This window comes from Micropterus dolomieu, linkage group LG06 (genome assembly GCF_021292245.1).
Source record: "Micropterus dolomieu isolate WLL.071019.BEF.003 ecotype Adirondacks linkage group LG06, ASM2129224v1, whole genome shotgun sequence".
In the NCBI taxonomy this organism is placed as follows: domain Eukaryota; kingdom Metazoa; phylum Chordata; class Actinopteri; order Centrarchiformes; family Centrarchidae; genus Micropterus; species Micropterus dolomieu.
In genome coordinates, this window is record NC_060155.1 from 16,594,640 (window position 1) to 16,600,149 (window position 5,510).

The window sequence follows — 5,510 nt, forward strand, 5'->3', positions numbered from 1 at the left end:
AGCTCTTCATGGTCTCTCGCCTTGTTATATTTCTGACCTTTTAGTCCCATACGCACCAGCACGTACCTTGAGATCCTCGGGCAGAGGTCTGTTGTCTGTTCCAGAGTCTCGACTGAAAACTAAAGGGGACAGAGCGTTTGCTGTCAGGGCCCCGAGGCTCTGGAACAGCCTGCCCGAGGAAATCAGGTCGGCTGAGTCAGTGAACTCTTTTAAGTCCCTTCTTAAAACATACTTTTATAGGAGAGCTTTTCCCGATCTTATTTGACTTTATTTTATCCCTTTTATTTTATTGTATTTTACTAATTTTATATTAAATTTTCATGCTCTTATCTTTTTTTTTTTTGTATTATTCTTTACACTTGTTAAAGCACTTTGTAACTTGTTTTTGAAAAGTGCTCTACAAATAAGGATTATTATTATTATTATGTATGTGTAGATGAAAAGCCAAGTCAATAATTATGGTCAGATCAGTGTGATCAAGATACTTGCCAACCTCTAGACATGATAGCCTTAATTTTGACCAAACCTTACTATGTATTGGGGAGTCTTCCCCCACAGAATCTATGTGTCAAACAAGAGATTGTATTTCTTTTAATTCTAGAGAATGAATGGAATATTAAAGTTCATAATAAGAAAGAGCATAGGTTTCCTTTAGCAATGGACGAGCCAAATAATTAGGCGGGGGGTCTGGGGGTTTTCCCCCCAACAAATCTTTAGCATTAAACACTCAATTTCCTGCATTCTGGTGAAAGTTTCTGCACCAATTCCTGCCTTTTCCGCATTAATTTATGGTGGAAATGTTTTTAAGCTATGTCAACAGAAACACAAAACTCATGCAGCAGGTGACAATTTAAAATATAAAATATACTAGAATATAATTCAGAAGGTGAATGGCTGTGAAGCATTCTGTATTTCTTTTTCTTTCATGATTTAGTCTTCCCTCCTCTTTGTGTCTTTGTTCGGGGAAGGGAAGTTTCTCTTTAAATGTGGCACCTTTTCACCTCAAGGACAAATTAATTCATTTTAACTCAGTTAGAAACTCCTGGACTGAATGTTCAATACTTTTTGCATCTATCCCGTATAATTGTGTTATCTAACATAGAAAGAGTTTTAAGAGAATAACATCATCATTTAATCATAATTCACAATATTTTTCAAAATCTCCTATAATCTGCTGTTCATTCCTTGCTCTGCTGATATGATAGAATCCCAGACAGACACAGAACCCGTTTGGGATTGTATAAACCTGTGCAAAACAAAACTTACACGTTAACTTCAGCAGCTCTGTGCAGCTCACATTCCCAACAGAGAAAGGGCTGTGCTTCGGATCATACATTTTTATATTGCAAAACCATACCAGCTACGTTACCCCATCACAAACTGTCTGCTAGTCACTGCGCAAGAGCGGGTTCGCTTGATTCCTGTCACAGGGTCCGCCAGTGTCGCATCAGTTGGGTGGATTGTAATCACCAATCAATGCTATCAGTTAGGCTATAGGCTACATTAGTTTTTCCAGTGCCTGAGAAAATTGATGTATGGCGTGATGGTGTGTGAAAAGTGTAAATTGCGTGAGTCTCACGCCTAATGCATGAGAGTTGGCAGCTCTGCGCTGGCTTTTTTAAGCCAGCGATGAACAAAGTAACTTAGCAACTTAAGAGATGCTTTAAAAAAAAATTAAGTACTAATACCTCATTTTATTATGTATTATTCAGCTGATTGTTTTCTCTATAATTCGATTGTTGTAAATTCAGAAAATAGTGAGAAATGTCAGAGTTACCAAGGACCCCATGTGAGACCTTCACAATGCTTGTTTTGTCAGTCCAAACCTCAAAATGATTGAAAATACATTAAAATAATCAAAGTTAAAAGCAGCAAAATGTTTTTACTTGAAAAATTACTAATACCAAACAGTTGCCAATTCAATTTCTGTCAATTAGCCTAATTCTACAAGCTGGACTTCTATAAACTGTTAAGTAATTTAAGTTTGTAATTTTTAATTTTATGTCCTATTTTTTAAACTCTTCATACGTTTTGTGTGTAAAAAGCTAATTTTTTAAAGTAACCAGTAACTGAAGCTGTCAGATCAAGTAAAAAGTACAATATTTCCCTTTGAGATGTGGTGGAGAAGAAGTAGAAAGTGGCATGAAAAGAAAATACTCAAGTTCGGTACAAATACCTCGTGTACTTAAATAGCTACAGTAATACTTTATTACTCTCCACCACTGGGCTTAGCATTGGCTACCTGAAACTAAGGAAAGGACTAGAGATGTTTTTCTATATTTTGGCTCTGGATGGAAAGCTATCATCCATCATGATGGTGAAAATGGCTGGCCTTGAGGCACAGGGCTTTAAGTGGGAGCCCACTACCCGTCATCAAGTCATTAAAATGTACAACAAACACTTACAGCACAAAACACCATTCATAAGCTGACATGTGTAGTCTACTCACACACACAGCTTGGCATACCTATGTAGGGCAAGTTAAGCAATCCTAGGCCTATGTGTACAATATACATTGAGCACTGCTGTTCAGTGGGCTCGTTTGGGGCCAAATTTCTTTTTATTTTGATACATTTGTATTTTTGAAATATAAGTATATATATTTAAATAGTCTTTTATCAGATGTAGTTATTTTTATCATTTCTATTTGTTCGGATCAATTACGAACTATAGGTAAAGTTTATCTGCCTGCAAAAACTTGAGAGAATTGGCTGGGGCCAAGGGGCCACTGCTGCAAATTTTTGAGTGGCTCGTCCTCTAACACACATTATCTCACTCCAAACTTTTTATAAAACTTTATAAACCTGCATCACGGTGCTGCTGGTTGCAAAAACTCAACATGGCGGCGCCCTATCGGTCAAACTTGAGGCTTCAAAATGGCAGTCCACAAACCAACAGGTGATGTCACGAACACTACGTCCACTTCTATATACAGTCGAAGGGTGGTTATTCATTAGTATCAGTGCCAAGTCGAATGCTTGCCGGATCCGTTCTGCACATGTGCAAAAGTGGTTCTGTCATTCAAAGAAGGTTTCCGCAAATGTGTATTCAAAATGATCCAACTAAATTGTATAAATCAAGATAACAAAATATTATTACTGAAGATGAAACTGTTCACTATGAAGTAATAGGAATATATACTAATATACTTAAGATATGAAAACCTTATTCAACAGTACATTTTTAATTTCTAACAATGTAGAAACACAAAGGAGGCTAACCCTAGCTGCTAGCACATCGACCGTCAGGCTAACCCTGCAGCTGTGTACAGCATAGAAACAGCATTTCTATTTTAACCCGCGCAGCTTTTCTAGCATTTACTGTACTGGTTCAAAGGAAACACAGACCAATTCATAGTTTTCAGTCACGTGACATGTGCGGTGACCTGGAGGGCAAAACAATGTTCATACTGTACACTTCAGGGCGTGTTAAATTAATAAATCAGTGCTTCAAAAGTTCCACAACCGCTCTGAAAAAGACAGGTCAAACCACAAAAAGGAGTTTGTTTGGCAATGTTGTTGACTAGCACACAGCAGCTAGCTTGCTCAGACCATGAAGCTGCTTTTAGCGGCTCGCTGTGCAGTGAGGTGACAGATAAAGACACTCTTACTGTTATACGGCACCAAATTACTTCAGTGATGAAAAATGCGATAATACCCCAATAATTGAGCCCCAACATATTGCCGAGGTGGAAATTACTTCACCGCGACAGCCCGATGTGACGTCACGTGAAAACTATGAATTGCATGTGTTCCAGTCGTCTCCTGTGGTGCTGCTTAGCCGATCAAATCTGTGCATTACAATAAGCGTTGCCAAAGCCGTTAATGGCCCTGAGCATTGCGAGTCAAGTCATCGAGTGAGATACATAGAGGAAGAGAGGACACGAAGAGGAGAGACTTCAAATGGCTTTTAACCAATTACATGTAGGCCTACAGTACATTTTTCCCAAGGGCAGCTCAAAACCAGAATATCTCATATGTCTCCAATCCTAGCAAGAGCTCACGTTTCTCACTGAACAAGAGGAAGTAGGGAAGTGGTAGCTATATAAGAGGGAATAAAAGTAAAGAGGAGGCATTAAAGCTGTTCATTTGTTAAGATGTATTGAGTGTTGAGTGTGATGTGTCAAATTGGCTGAGACTGAACTTCAATCATTCAAAGCTACACTTTTATTTTATTTTTTCTGAAATTGAGCAACGAATAAAATTTAGTTATTTTAAGATGCACACTTACAAAAACATTTTTTAAACGCAGACTTTAGATTACTTAAATTTACAATTTATTATTAAAGTAGTTATTATTTATTATCCCTTCAGTTTTATGTATATTGTTATTTTGTTGAAATAGTATCGGATTTGACCTTTATACAGTGTATGGATTTGAGAGTCAGTTGTTCACTAAAAACATATGTTGATACAACTAGGCTATACGTTACGGTAAGCTACTGAATAATAACGCACGTTGATGTTCCGGACCTTTGCTTCATGAAATTTTCTCCAACTGAACCTCTTTGAATTTTAATTGAATACCCCTGGGTTAGGATAAGGGGCTTTGTGGAGCTGTCAACGCCTTTTATACTGGCACAGCTAGCTACGTAGCTAACTACTAGCACTTCCGGTCTAGACATGGCGTCTCATACGGACTCTGAAGGGTACCTTTTGCATCAAATAACGCTTTGTCAGCCTTTCTGAAAGTGTCAGTATTTGACACCCTGAGATGAGAACAGACAACAACACACGAGTAATTATGAGCAGGCACATTTGTGGTAACCTTATTTGACGGTCAGAACCATTTTTGCGCATGTGCAGATAGGGATCTGGCAGGCAGTATGGATTTGGTACTTTTGATTAATGATATGAATGAAAACATTAATCCAAGTCTCACTTACATGAATAATAGATTGAATACGTACATCAAGAATAGTGCGCACAGTATTACTGACAGGGATAGAAATTAGCACCCGCCCCCCACCAAATGCGGGTGGATTTTCCGCTTGGCGGCCAAATGTTGGAAGGCTACCTGCCACATTGGCGGGTAAATACAGTGGGTACGGAAAGTATTCAGACCCCTTTAAATTTTTCACTCTTTGTTTCATTGCAGCCATTTTCCAAAAATCAAAAAAGTTCATTTTATTTCTCAGTAATGTACACTCAGCAGCCCATCCTGACAGAAAAAAAACAGAAATGTAGAAATTTTTGCAAATTTATTAAAAAAGAAAAACTGAAATATCACATGGTCATAAGTATTCAGACCCTTTGCTCAGTATTTAGTAGAAGCACCCTTTTGATCTAATACAGCCATGAGTCGTTTTGGGAAAGATGCAACAAGTTTTTCACATCTGGATTTGGGTATCCTCTGCCATTCCTCCATGCAGATCCTCTCCAGTTCTGTCAGGTTGGATGGTAAACGTTGGTGGACAACCATTTTCAGGTCTCTCCAGAGATGCTCAATTGGGTTTAAGTCAGGGCTCTGGCTGGGCCATTCAAGAACAGCCACGGAGTTGTTGTGAAGCC

General features: G+C 38.3%; 1 protein-coding gene across 1 annotated transcript in view; it reads left to right on the forward strand.

The window, feature by feature from the left end:
* LOC123972716 (zonadhesin-like) overlaps positions 1-5,510 on the forward strand; it is a 12,628-nt gene that overhangs the window by 986 nt on the left and 6,132 nt on the right. The gene's annotated exons all lie outside the window — the stretch shown is intronic.